The sequence below is a fragment of the Sinohyriopsis cumingii genome, chromosome 16 (genome assembly GCF_028554795.1).
Source record: "Sinohyriopsis cumingii isolate HCF-2022 chromosome 16, ASM2855479v2, whole genome shotgun sequence".
NCBI classification, from domain to species: domain Eukaryota; kingdom Metazoa; phylum Mollusca; class Bivalvia; order Unionida; family Unionidae; genus Sinohyriopsis; species Sinohyriopsis cumingii.
The window spans coordinates 72,781,719-72,797,710 of NC_142976.1; the positions used below are offsets into that span (position 1 = coordinate 72,781,719).

The 15,992-nt window shown below is 35.9% G+C and overlaps 1 protein-coding gene across 2 annotated transcripts in view; it reads right to left on the minus strand.

Annotated features, from left to right (window-relative positions):
* Nucleotides 1-8,200, minus strand: part of LOC149780772 (Y+L amino acid transporter 2-like) — a 60,796-nt gene extending 52,596 nt beyond the window's left edge. The window contains exons 1-2 of one of the 2 annotated variants that reach the window (XM_089937845.1): nt 7,860-8,200; nt 4,213-4,359 (exon numbers count right to left, since the gene is read on the minus strand). The gene's annotated coding sequence lies outside the window, so the exon portion shown is untranslated. The remainder of the gene's footprint in view (nt 1-4,212; nt 4,360-7,859) is intronic. The other variant, XM_089937847.1, reaches the window with a different exon arrangement.
* Between the last annotated feature and the right edge of the window lie 7,792 nt (nt 8,201-15,992).

Sequence of the window (15,992 nt, forward strand, 5' to 3'; positions counted from 1 at the left end):
AAAATTATAATGAATTGTATTTAATTTACTCGAGCCTGAGAATTCTTTTCAAGTTTAAAGGCATGAATAATATGCATAGATCTAACTTATAATCAATCTTCATGGTATAAATCCAGTGACAACATTTTATCAAAATTAGACATGAAATAGAGAGTTAACATGATCACCCAGTCTCAGCAATATCACCTCACCAAGATGTGCAGCCTCACTTATCACTTGTCTGGGGCTATGATAATGTGAGAATATTTATCAAGTGGACGCAACGTCCAATTGAAATTTGGTCTCCTGAATGGTAACAAGCTCAATTAGATAAAAGATGACTTCATAACTAAAAGCAGATCTTGAGCACTATCAAACTCGTTCAAAATATTGTTGATAAAAGGCTATTTTAACAACTCTTATCAATATCTGATCAGAACGATTCACCAGAATGTCAACAACTACTACCAATCATAGGCATGATCACTTGAATAATACTCAAGAATTTCACTAATAATTAATTAATAATTATCAGAAATTATCAGTGTGAGCTTATTTACCAAGTTTAGTAAAAATCCTCAAAAAACAAATAGTCAAATACAATGACAAGCTCAGCCAATCAGATTCTGTATCACTTCATTAATATGTATTGATATCATTCATTACGGAACTCATCCAAAATGTTGATGATAAATCTGCATTTTAAATTTTTTTTTTTTTTTACAAACTGGATCACATGTATTCTCTCCAGAGAGGTAAAATTTTCAGTCAATCCTATATCAGATCCTTCATTATTATGAGTGGATCTCACTCATTACCAAACTCACATGAAAGCCTGATGTTTTAAGCACACATTCCAAGTTTTATCAAATTCAAACCAGAATGATGATGTCTTGAGTGGTAATAAGCACAGTTGATTACATGCAAGATCACCAGATTAATATGAGTGGATCTCACGCATTATCAAACTCTTCCAAAATCTTGATATATGTCGATATTCCACATCTGACAAATGTCAGATGAGAATTACAGCCTCCAAAGTAGCAATCAACTAAAGTAGCAACAAGCTCAAGCAAAGCAGCAACAAGCTCAACCAAAGCAGCAACAAAAACAAGCAAAGCAGCAACAAGCTCAACCAAAGCAGCAACAAGCTCAACCAAAGTAGCAACAAGCTCAACCAAAGCAGCAACATGCTCAACCAAAGTAGCAACAAGCTCAACCAAAGTAGCAACATGCTCAACCAAAGTAGCAACAAGCTCAAGCAACAAGCTCAACCAAAGTAGCAACATGCTCAACCAAAGTAGCAACAAGCTCAACCAAAGTAGCAACAAGCTCAACCAAAGAGGTACCAGATTGCCTCATACATACACATTGATCTTGTTAATAATCAAACTCATGTAACAGCCTTATCTAACACCTTTGATCAACCTCTGATCAGAAGCAGAGTCACCAGAAGGTTGAAAACTTGAACCAATCAGATGCAAGATCACTTCATTATCACAAGTGGATTTCACTCGCAATAGTATGTTATACAGACGCTACATCACCTCATTCATATGCATGGACCTTAGTATTAAATCTGAGTTTTTGATGATATAAGTTCATATTCAAATCTGGATCAAAATAACCTGGCCACAAAAATGCTAACAAGAGCAGACAATCAGATGCATTATCACCTAATTAATATTCATGAATCTCAATAATTGTTGAACTCATCTGAGATCTTGTTGATACAAGTCTATATTTCAATTATAATCAAAATCAGATTAGAAATATGGCTTCTACAGTTTAGAAATATGGCTTCTAGTGTAATCACAAGTTCTTCTGTGCATTACAGGCCATTGTTGATGGATGGATGATGGATGTAGGGCAATACCATAAGCTAACTTGACTCTGTGTGCTAACAATACCTTTAAATTTGTAGGCAGAATGTCGCATTTCAGCTACAGCATTCTTGAAAGGGTACAGAAGAAACCTGGTTAAACTGCATCAGATCTACTGTTCAAAACTGTGCAGTGAAATTGAGGTTAATAAGCACAAGCTTTCTGACTTGAGATCTCTAAGCCAAACAGTAAAACAGATAATTTGAATCAGTTGATTGTTATACCGTTTAATGCCATATTTCAGCACAAGATAGGCTATACATGGTGGCCAGTATAAATGGTGGAGGAAGAACTGAGGAAAATCCCAGAAAAAAAAACTGACCCATGAGAATCTACCAGCAAGCTTTCTCACGTACCCAAATTGGCTGAGCCCAAGACTAGAACCCCAACAGACAGAGGTGAGATGGCAGTGAACCCTAATGGTGAGCACTTTAGACCACTCAGGGCCGCTAATTTGGATCAATATATCCAACAGCAAACAAGACAGACCCTAATCTCCCATCACAGAATGCTCCAGCAGATCTGGGTCTACTCGGTTTATTCTACTGATTACTCCAAGCAAACTTCTAAGGTACAGATCTGCCACCACATTATGTGATAGCAAATCTTGGTCTTTGCAGTTTAAGTGAGTGTATGGTGTAAATGGTTAAACGACTGAATTTTTTAAAGAAACTTTGTCTCTATAGTTTTTATTGTATATATATATCACAGGGTACCAATACAACACTGACATTTTCTTTAATGTAATGATAGCTAACTGAAAATGTTTCTTGTGTAATGTTTATACTCACTTAAAAGTCATCCAACTGCAAATGAAGACCCAGATCTGCCACTACAGAAAGCACTGGCAGGTCAGGGACTACACTAACCCAGATCAGCCTGTGCATTATGCTGTAGCAGATCTGAACTGATGCAGTTTGCAGCTGTCATTATTTAGATGCATTGAGAAATGCAAAATTAATGTTATAGTATGCAGACATTTTGGATAAAATGAACTTAAAGGTGTGATCAAGTACAATCCGGATTGAATGTTGTGCACTGTGATGTCACAATGAAAGATACACATATTGATAAACAAATTCATGCTACCCTATCCTGTGACAATTCCACTCGATGTGGTCTTTTCTTGACCCAAGCTGAGAGTTGACAGTATATTTTTCTAAGCGAATGGTCACAGAATGTGGCATTGTGTGCTTCACAGTCTGCATAAAAATAGTAGGTCTACAGTGAAAGTAAACCTGTGCTTGTTCCTGAGAGAATGTGTCACATGGATATGTATAGGATGTAAGTACCAAACACAGCCTCATCTATTAGAGGTTTTATTTTGGAAAGTGCTGGGTATATTTCATTCTGTCAGAACATGTTAAACGAACAATTCAAAGTGACTGGGGCAAAGGAAATAAATAAATCACAGCATTTATCACATATTTTTTTATCTTAAAAATGGAATGAAACACGCTAATACATGTGATTTCTTTTTTCTTGTTATCTTTGTCTCAAGCATCATAATGTATGTCTCATTAAAATTACAATCATTAAACTTTGCACATTCTATGAAGCACCTAAATAGTCTCAGGATTGTTTTCTCAGACATTTATCTTTAATCTCTTGCAATACACATATGGGACTGTGTGATCAAGCCTTCGACTATTAAATGGCATTGTGTACAAGTTAGAATGAGCATTCTGCACAGTGTAATGAATCTGAGCCGACATGAAAGATTACTGTGATGTAGTGGATGTCCACTAGTACATAATTATAATGATGAGACTTTCTAACTGAGGATAATAATACATAATCTGTCCACTATGAGCCTTGACATAGATAATCCATGATAACCACTATATCTCGTCCATGACAAAATTATATTCCAACCATGGGAACATGGATTTTCCTTAATCTCAGATATGCATACTGTATGAATTTGAATGTAACAGTTATTGTCCAATTTATAACTATTCCAACATTTATCCCAACTGATTTTTTTTAAGATGGCTCATTAAAATTCCAATACATTAGCACTTACAAATTCAACTGGGGATAGAATCAGCAATCTAAGCAAACAACTTTGAGTTTGAATAATGCATCAGTTTGGTTACTGATAAACACCTGTGTAATGGCGCCTTCATTGGATGCGATAGTGGATCTAATATTGTAAGACAATCAATTTACTGCTCTCATTTTCTGAACCACTTGATTAGTAGTACATCAATCATAGTAATAGCATCAGGTAATTCATGGCCCTTTTTACATTTATGGAGCCTAATGGCCCCGTTGGGGTCATTTCTCGGCAAAACAATGCATTGAAGGATTATGTTTATCACCTGAACCAATAAATTAATATACCTACCAAATAAATATCTTCAGATCACCAACATTAATCACACAGCAAATGGCTGATGAAATTGTCAAGCTATATTTTATCGGCAATCATGAAATGATAGCAGACTTCATAAACATGTGGCTTGGCTGTAATGGCCGCCACAAGATCCATCAGCTGGTGAATGAAAAAAATCAGTTCTTTGGTCAACAATAAACTCAATCAAGTTTATGTAAGATTGTAATTTAATTCTAAAAATATTTATTTCCTATTGTATTTGCTTACTGTTGCCAGACATGTATCAGGAACAGCTTTATCATTATCGCATACATGTACAGGTGTACCCCAACCCCAAACTCTCTTCCCAACAATCTTTATCTTTCCTCTTAAAGTCAACTCCATAAATCATTAATATATCCCAAAATTTGTCTTTGATGAAGTTCTTAAGTCATTATATGGCTATGTTTATATGCTAACATTCTGACACAATCCTTTTCTATATCCTTAAAATGACGTAAGAATAGTAGATGACATTGCCTCCTCCTCTTTTCATGGACTAATAAAGAGATTTTCAAGGATTATTCAAGGACTTTTTTGGTCGAACAAAATTTCAAAGACATTCATTTCAATTATGAAAATTCAAGGACTTTTCAAATCTGTGTCAGCCTGTTCCTGTTATATTGATTATTAGTACATTCAACTGAAACAACAAGGTTGGGCAGGGTGGTCCAACACTTTCAACAAAGTGGGCAATATGGTCATACAAGATATATATTATAGTAACTGGACCACTCTGGGTAATGGGATGGCCTGAAATCATGCAAAGCAAAAAATGAATGCATTTCGGGTATGTTAAGGAAAAATGACAGACTTGAGGACAACTATTTCACCTGAGTCGCCCCTTAGTGTAGACTGTGACAGTGCAACAATGATATCATCTAATCACTGTTAAAATAAGGCTTATATGCAAGCCAATGAACAACTCCAAATTGGACCATAATGCTACCCTGTTTTGATGCAGTGTTATAAACTCCAAGTTCTCAAAAGAACATCTGTTAATTATGTCATCACCACAACACTGTTTACACTAATTTACATTGATTCATATAGACAAAAAAATTGATTTAAAAAAATCCCATCATTAGCTCTGAACTGAAATAAAATACATATCATGAAAAAAATTCACTAATTCATTTTTTCTTCTAATCATTAAGACCACATAAAAATCATTACTAAATATTATCGCAAGGTATATCAACTTCTGGTCCAATAAATCAACGCCCACCAAATCTGTGTTGATAATGATGGACGATAAATGGGTCAGATGTCACCTGTTTATTAAAATGTACAATTTTGCTGCATGCAAATCTTTTCAGAACACACCAGCATACAATTTAGACACTGACCAATATTTAGTAATAGCCACAGGACAGAGGGTTGTGCTTTCCACATGGATTTACAAGTCATCAAACATAGGATTTGATCTGCAAATATTATGCACTTATTGCAAAAAAAAATACCTTCAGGTAGATCAACAGCTGCAAGAAATACCAGTAAGTATATAAATGTATACCGGTGTGCACACCAAACTGTCTGCAAATAACTGCAACTTTGAGTGAACTAGCGACATCATCCCCATAATCTTTAGTCAATATTATTACAGGTGTGGGCTGATTTATGGTACTAATCAACTCCCTGCCATAACAGACGTTCAGTCAGCTACTTAGATTTCAACAACTACTTAGAGTGCATCATGAGCGAAGCCCTGGAAAACCACTGTGGGACAGTCAGCATTGGAGGGTGTAACATCACCAACCTCCGCTTTGCAGACGACATTGATGGGCTGGCAGGCAGTGAAGACGAGCTTGCCACCTTAGTGAAGAACCTGGATGAAACATCTTCCAGATTTGACATGGAGATAAGCAGTGAGAAGACAAAGCTGATGACAAATAGTGGCAAACAAATCTCAGCCAAGATTAAAGTCAGAGGACATGAACTGGAAACAGTGAGCCAGTTCAAATATCTTGGTTCCATAATCATTGAAGAGGGATCAAGAGCAGAAATTTTGTCAAGAGCAGCACAAACAGTGGTAGCTATGTCAAAGCTAAGACCCATCTGGAGAGACAAGAATATGTCTGAAAACTAAAATCAGACTATTGCGAGCTCTAGTCATCTCAGTCTTTTTGTACTCATGTGAGGCATGGACCCTGACAGCAGAATTACAACGAAGAATCCAGTCACTTGAAATGAGATGCTACAGAACCATCCTTGACATCTCTTACATGGACCACATCACAAATGAAGACGTGCATAACACCATCAGGCATGAAGTAGGCCAATATGAGGACCTCCTCACCACCGTCAAAAAGAGAAAGCTGAAATGGTATGGCCATGTTGCTAGAGCCAACAGTCTATCCACAACAGTCCTGCAGGGCAGCTTCCAGGGTGGCAGAAGGAGAGGTAGACAGAGAAAAAAGTGGACTGACAATATCACAGAATGGACCAGGAAAAGTTTTGCGGAGACAGAGGCATTGGCACATGATCGAGACAAGTGGAAGGAACTAGTCAGATGTTCAGCAGCACAGTGCCTCAACGACCACACTAGGTCATGAGACTGATGATGATGAGTCAGCTACTCCACATGAGACAGCAACACAACACAGCTGATAACTATATCAGCAACACAATTAAGAATATAGTGTACTATTTTAAAGCCTCATTTAGATTTGGTTTTGTGGGCTTATAATCATTTTCAACAGATGGTGACTAGCATATCTGGAGAAGTAACCAGGAAAACCCCACAGAAACACCAACCAACAAGAAGCTAATGACAAACTTTCTCATTTTGATAGAGTCAAAACTCTAACCCCTGTAGATAATGGTACAAATGATAATAAATTGAAAATAGAACTTCAGTAACTTTATTTCTTCTGTCCCTATTCATCTACACTTCTAGACAATCTGATTAAAATCAAATCGCCACTGTCCTACATGAAGATCTGACAGGTCATGTTCTAGTTACCCATGTTATTATCATAACTGCTAATTTTATCAGCCAATCAGATGATGTCTTGTATCTTCGTGTTTGGGAAGCTGAGCATATAGATGAAGAGCACCAGTGTGTGCCTATCGATTTGATCCACTTTCAAATTTCTGAAAGCTGCATTTCCACTGGCTAACTCAAAGGACACCAAAAAATGAACCCTAAGCGGTCACTGTCAGATCTTCACCCACGGCAGTGGAGATCTCATTTTAATTAGATATCACTTCTAGAGAAATGATTTGTGAAGGATGCAAGACAGTTTTGAAGTTCAGGCATTCAATAATTGACGTTCTGCACATTCACTATGCCAAGTTTTAAAAATAAGTCATACGCTAAATCTATCATTTTTCCATATAAGTAAACATTTTTTTTAAATGATAAACTTTTTTTTAGAATGCTAAATTAAGTTTCTTTATATAATTTTTACAATAAATCTGCATTTTATGTGTACTGTTGATGTTGCTTTTCATTAGTATTTTTTTTTACGGTGTATAATATTAGGTACAAAAGTACCAAAGGCAGCTGTAGACTCCTGTCAGCTTAAAACCCAATTTTAAAAACAAAAAGCGATATGGATATTTCTTCTTTTTTTAAATACCCAAAATGTAGGCCTACTCGTTTCACACTCACTCACTGATTTAGAACTCGATTGTCACCAGTTCCTAACATTGTCATCTTCGCGGTTCAAACCAAACGTCAGTTTTCTGCACAAATATAGAAACCCAATCTTTTAGGACCATTTCTACATCTGTACTGTCCATGCCATTCAACCCGACAGTGCCTATCAGCTTACATCCACCAACAGGCCCTACATCTACCAGCAGGCCCTTCCATCATAAAACCGGCAGTGGGTCATAACTAATACACATATGCGGTGTGTTTCTCAGTACGTAACTGGCTGAAACAAACATTGCATCAGTATTCACCATTTATTTTAGATGTACTTTTCGTACTTTAAAACATACGGTGAAGCTTATTCACACACACACACACACACACACACACACACATACAGAATACAAATCATATGGCGAATAACAATCCTTTCAAGTGCAGCACTGGATCCAGCAAGTGAGCAGGTGTGTCAGGGATTCATTGAGATAATTGCTATAAACTGACAATGAACAGTGCGAAACTAGTATCTAACTAGCATGATCGCTTTCGACTCTTTAATGAGACTTTTTCAAAGGCAAATACAAAGCATTGACAAGACAAATGTTTAATGCCTGTAGAAACAGCCATGTAAAGTTTCGCAAACATAACCGTTTTTCTGTTTTATTTGTTTGTCCTGTCTATGTTTTGGATTTGCCTTTGAAAAAGACTCATTAAAGAGTCAAAAGCGAACAGGCTAGTTAGATACTAGTTTCGCACTGTTCGTTGTCAGTTTATTGTGTGTGTGTGTGTGTGTGTGTATATATATATATATATATATATATATATATATATATATATATATATATATATACACACCACACTCATGAAAATGCAATGCTTTTAAAGTGTTGGTATAAAGCAATGTGATATACCAATACTATTAGTATATCAAATTGTGATCCGTCCATAGCGCAATGATACGCATTAATAAACCGTCTCGTGATCGTGTACAGTTGATTCTAGATCTGCAAATAATAACTAGTGACGTATGAAAATAACGATAAAAAGTATTAATAATTCCCGTTTTCTAAATAAATTTGATATAGTACACATTTTCTTCGCAATCCTTTCTGCTTTCTGTTCTCCCCTCCCCTCTCTTGCATAAGGAACAATTACTCTTAGATGTGGGGAGAGAAAAGAAATTTGTGCTGGATTAAAACCTTGAAATAGAAATTACACCAAGTAACCTACAAAAATATGGTTCGTATTAATGATATGAGTGCACTTTCCTTAGGATTTATCAGCAGTGTTTATCAATGATACAAAGTTGCAAATCATATCGACATTATACGGTAAATTTCTAGGTTACGTGGTACACATACTGTGATGTTTTGTTATTGCTGTTGTTTCTGAAACGTATTATAATGTTTTAAAAATCATGAGCGTAGAGGATTTTCCGTTGTCATCGCACGATGTCGCTGGACTTCTGAATGATGGTAAAAGTTAAGTCAAATGAAATGTAACTACTGTCACAGTTACGTTTATTCGGCGACTTCATACTTTACATCTTAGGCAATGGCTACCCGTGGTGTCCGCACATTTCTTTTCATATTAAAAAAAACAAACATTCTTTTTAATTTTAGTATGTCCTATACAGGAATAACATTTTATATCTTTTTAATCAGCGTTAATACTTATAACAAGATCCTTTCAGTTATCTAATGTGAAATTAAATGTGCATTTGTTCAATTTAGAGTTGCTCGCAAAACCGGCCATATATCTTGTTTGGTTGCATAGTTGAGTGCTTGAGTGCTGGAAAGAAATAATGACTACACATCCAAAATAACTTTACTTAGCAAAATAATCACCTTTATGGAATATATATATATATATATATATATATATATATATATATATATATATATATATATATATATATATATATATTCAATGGTGTTAGGTCACATTGGTGGATATGGTACTTTTACCCTTTAAAAACTTTATTCAGTCTTTGACCAATGGTCTCATAAATATTTGTTTTTATTTTGTATAAGTGGTCATATTCACACCATGCAACGTTTTTTAAATAAGCAAACAAAAATAAAATAGTTTTTTTAAATTACCACTGAAAACGCCAATACTCCATTTTGTGTTTTTTTTAGTAGCCTCCGAGTATTGATTTATTTCAATAGCTTTTAAGTCTTCTTTGGACAATTTCTTGAATCATGGTTTACATCCCACAGCGGCCTCAAAATTGACTGGCCCAGTTCCCACTCTATTATTATTGTTGTTGTGTATTGCTAGGGTGGCTGAGGTCATGGGGTGCTGTGTGAGGGAATTTATCAATCTGTTGTTCTGTTTCATTTTCAGCGTTTGGTAACAGCCATTGCATTATTGTCAAATCCATCTTCATCAGCTTCAATCGCTGCTATTATTTCTTTTAACTCCTTGTCATGTAATTGTTCAAAAAACTCCGCAGAATATTGCAGTGAAAAATCACCGTAATCGGACATTTTGCGCGACTACGTAGCAGACGAACGCCAAATTATAAATTATTCATTTCAAAGAATATTTGAAAAAGTATAAAAAGGGTATAATTTATATTTATTTGCTGAATTAAACGTTTAAAAGATAGAACAATCTTTTCACAATTATGTGTCTGTAATGTTTATTTATATTGCAAACAGTATAAAAACCGAAAGTAGTCCCAGAATGTATCGATGTGTACAAAATTCCAGATCAGTATCATGTGACCGTTTACAGCCAGTCTGTTTCATTTATAAAAATTGGTGTTATTTATATATGATATTTAAATAAAATATATGTATAATATGTACGATGCATCAATGATATATCACAAGATGTATACATTTTCATTTAAAGGTAACTGCCTATTCTAAGCGTCGCGTAATTCTGCGCAATGTTACGTCATTCTGTAAACATTCGGTCAGGTGTTGTTCTGGGTAGAAAATCCAGCTTGTATCAAGAAAGAACGATCGTACTTTAATTAAGGAAAGCGATATTCATAAAGTGTACAAAAATACCCCACATGTCTATCGTAAATGCATAAGAAAATGTGATTTCTAAATGTTAAAATGAAAACCGGCTCCATGACCCTCTTGAACTTTAAACCCAGAAAAGCCTATTTAATATTTATATTTTAGAACCATACAAATAAATCCAGTATTTGAATTAATAGAAATATTTACCTCAGAACAATATTGTATCTTAATCCACGTTTCTAGTTTTGCAAGTTATCCCACACCTTTACTTTATCATATGCTATCCAACTTGTCAACTCGAACGGATTCTCAAGAAATTCATGGGTGTGTAGTCTGTTTTTAGATTCTTTCGCAATTTTGTCCCCATAAATGAGACGTTGCAAACACATTACAACCTATTCATTGTTGTTTCTCTAAAACATATTATCTTATTTTTATCAAGTGTTGAAATTTTACTAATTTTTTTACAAGATCGATTTAGTTTGCTTAATATCTCTTGCCATTTAGTGAGATTGTCACGTTCAGTTTTGTAAAACCATCTATAAACCTGATCTAGTTCCTCAGCTGAAATGCTGTTAGAAAGAGTCCAAATTAATGCATTTCATTGCCATGGCCCGATGCATAAACATTGTATCTTATGTTTTCAAAGCCATGCACGGAAAAGGCCGACATATCGCAATTCATGAAAAAAAAAGAAAACGGGTATTATCCCTTATGTCCAAAATTAGTTTTATTTTGAACAGAATGTTCTGGTTACAAATGCCGCTTTAGAAATGGTAAGCATTGCAGTATTTTATTTTTGTCAGTCTGTCGAATTCGGTATGTGTTTAGCGCCAATATTTACGACAGAAACCTTAGATGCGCAGAAAATCCCAACAGCGGTGTGTGTGTGTTTGCGTGCGTGCATATGTGTGTGTGTGTGTGTGTGTGTGTGTGTGTGTACACGTCATTTATTGAACCAGTTGCAGTAGAAAAAAGAAGGGAAAAAACAGGCCAAATCGATTTAGGGTATTTCCAGGCCCGGCCCTTGGATGTGCGATGCAAAAGGCAGCATTGCGGGGCCCAAGACAGCAAGCGATGAGTGCGGGGCCCCAAGTAAAAAGAAAAGCATTGCCTAAAAGCGCGGGCCCCAAGGCGGTTGCCTCGTTCGCCTTGCTCTATGGCCGAGTCTGGTCTCAATTAGCAGAGTCAGTCCAAGAATGCTATTGGGGTGATGGTGGGGCTCTTCAACATTTAATCCGCCTTCATCTTAAACATTTACAGGGCATATTTTAGCCATCTAATTGTAAAGAAACCTCTAACTAAGAAACGATCCTGCTATCTCGGGGAGGGGGTGGGGGGCATTGGGTCCGTCCCCATCTCCCCCTGATTTAGTAATCATATAATTTGATCGTAATGTTTGAATCACCTCAGCTTGGAAAATTCACTTTAGAAAAGTAAAAAATTCCTAGACTGTCAAGGAAATCTAACATGCCTAATAAATTTCATTTGCCTGCAGTCAGCTGTTTTGTGAAATCGTGCGAGGAAGCTTCGTAGGACTAAAGTCACAACTTACGAATGGACAGATGGACATGACCAAATCATGAGGTTCTCGGCTGCACTAGCATTGACAGACAGACAGACAGACAGACAGAGTCAAAACAGACCGTTATCTAATATTGCTGTTGATAAATCATGCTTGCGCAAGTTTGTTTTTCTCCGCTTACAAGTATACTAACTGACCGATCTAAGTGAGACTTTGTCCCGCCTATTTCACATATTTATGCTTTTTTTATTGTCGTTTATTTTACCACAGAATTTTATATTTGTTTAGCTTGATGTAATTTTGATTAAATAGCAAATTTCACGAAGTCTAGTTCAATAATAGCCTTGGGATATTTGAGTTTATAGATAACATCCATTGCTAGGTCCGTCACAGCTTATTTGTATATGTATTTCAACAACACACACAAGAGCTTTTATAAAGATTTGCAGACAACATCCATCATTAGTCCAAAGCCATATACACAAGTGAATAGGGATTCGCACATTTGTCATACATCCACCAAAATATTTACATCAATGCACGCACTGACACAGCCTTGAAATATCTTACAGATAACATCCCGTCACAAATTATTTACATATTTAATCAATACACGCACATGAAGAGCTTTGATTAACAGCTGCAGACAACATCCATCATTAACTCCGTGACATATAGGCACGTAAAGAGGCGTTTGCACATTCTAAGGAAAGACCAATACACCTTCCAACAATAGCCACGTCCACTGTAAAATAGTTTTCTGTTTAATAAACGCTTTCACAATATAAAGCGAGAACAATATACTGCATCCAGTATTGAGACTATATACATTTACCAAACTGTCAAACAGTTGTGGACATCATTCATACAGTTCCGTGCAATATTTACAAGAAAGAAGCACTTATTCATCCTCAGAAAAGACCAATACAACATTCAGTAGTATCCACGCTCATAATAAGCTATTTATCGAATACACACTTTTAGAATACAAAGCGTAAAGTAAACACTGCATCCAGCATTATGACTGTTATTCATTTACCAAATTTTCTTACTAGTCCATACACTTTCACAGCCTAAAAATGTAGTATATATAACATCCATCACTAGACCCCTCACATATTATTGGTATACTTCAACAATATACACACATAAAGAGCTTTCATTAACACATTAACACCTGGAAATTTTTGTCGTTTTTGCCTGAAATTCGAGTAGGAAACACATTTTGAAAGCTATTTTTGAATGCATCCAGAAAAAAAACAAATCCGGGTGATCTTTCAATAACATACTGCCTAGTTATTTTTCTTCTTTTTTTTTGTTGCTAAACGGACCCATTATTTTTGTTTCGAGACCACTCTTTACTATAAATGCCCATCTTATCCTATTTTTGCAAAGGTTCATCTCTCTGTTTGCAGTTCATACGGGTTTGCCTTAGCTTTGAGACCAAAAAGTCTACAATCCGGACACAAAACCGGATTCCGACCACGGGCCAAGTTTGGATAGAAAAAAAAATCAATTAAACAAATTGAGGTTTTTCCCTCTGTATTTTGTTGTGCAACTAGAAATTCCTGATTTTTTGGTATCATTGTAGAACTACATCTGTCTACCTTTCTATAATACCATCCACTTTAGTGTATCATACATGACCATGACGCTACAGAGCTCAGCAGTAGGCTACTACCTCCTGCCACGTTAACTCGTCGCTAGGGGTTAATGTGTTAACAACATCCATCACTAGCTGCGTGCCATATACACAAGATAAAAGGGATTTGCACATTCTAAGGAAAGACCAATAGAATAACATCTAACAGTAGCCAACACCCATTGTAAAATTAGGACAGACCGATACAACGTGCACCAGTAGTCATGTCCATTGTAAAATATTTATCTAATACAAGCTTTCACAATAATAAGTATGCACTGCGTCCATCATTAGGCCTGTCATACATTTACCAAATTATCATAGCAATGCATATGATGTCTGCTGGTTGTCTATCACAGATTTCGTGTCACAGATTTCGCATACTCTAGGGTCTCCAGAGATGTCCTAGCCGTCAGCGAATAATTTTCTCCGTGTAACTATTTTGATACAATGTTAGGCTAGCGATAGAAGGCACACACTGTATGGTACAGGTCATAGCTGGGGTCCCTCCAGCAGCGAGATGCAACTGATAGGGCACAAACATGTCTTCTTTGGCTGGTAATGAAAATGGTAATAAGTATGCTTACATTTGTGCATCTTAAATTTCCTCAAAATGTACATTTTTAGTTAGTTCTGCAAATCTGAATGATATGCCCTGCAAAACATGATACGCATTGAAACTGTACTGGAATTTCGAGTATATTTCCAACTGAAATATATTCTTCTTACTCCACTGATTTGACCCAATAATCCAGTCCATCATAATCAGAAAAGAATTGAGTTGAATCAACACAAATACAAAATCCATCCACTTCAGACCAAATGGAAAAGTTGTTGCAATACGCATTCATTTACACTATAACTCTAAATTTCAATTTTATTAGACCGAAAGGACCATTCTCATTGAAACTACTACTCTCGAGCGCGCGACGAAGTTCAAAGGTCGCTGGACGGTACTATGTACGCATTAATATTGTTATTCTGTATTGATGAATCTACGGTTGTGTATTTTTTTTTTAATACAGCATAAATTCAATTACTTTGTTTCTTGTAGTGTAATTTTAACAATTAAGCCTTATGTAGGATTAAAAAAGAGTGTATAATAAGAAGCTTACTGCATTTGTATGGGAAAATATGAACTAGTTTTCTCGGGTGAATACTTCACTCCCAAAGGTCGTTCAGTATTAATAATAATGAGAAAAAAAATGGTTCATATGTTCCCATACAAATGCAGTAACCTATAGTCAAAGGCATGGCCAAATAGCTCATGGAATCTTTAAACGGTACGTTTCCCACTTTCATGTCAATGGGTTTGGCTCTGTTCATGATCACAGCTGAATATTAAGTGCATTGTTCTGCATACTATTTCAAAAGAAATTGTTTCTCATATGTGAGCAGTGGCTGTGGAATATTGTTGCCAGTTCCCTAATGCTGAATTTTCTCTTCACTGCGGTTGGTTCTAAGATCCATTCGGCAAACTCTAAAAAGAAGTAGGATAACCCTTAAAAAAATACTTCTCACGTCCTCCTTGAATCTGACTACAATCTGGACAAGAAAATAATATATACACTTGCTACAAGCACGATGATTTACGCAAAAATCAAAGATGTCAATTCCATTCTCAAGGGAAAACTCAAAATTAAAAATGATAAAATCAACACCTTCCTTTTTATTTTTGTTCTGATCGTCCTACAAACTTCCATTAGATCACTGTCGTATTTTTTAAAAATCTAACACTGATGATTGAAGTCGACGATTTGGTCATAAAAACGACCTATTTTCTTTCCTGAACCAACGTGTGTCTTTTGTTTATTCGTTCGAACAAGATATCCACAAGTGGAGCACTCTCAGTAATTCGCAAGGACTTTTCTTCTTCTTGTGACTGTTTCATTCGATGCTGTTCATAACAGGTTGGACTGACGAAGGTTTGATTATAAGAGGAGCAATTCATTTTGTTTATTTTCATTCAGGGATGTAAGGTCTGGAAGCTAAACATCCACGACA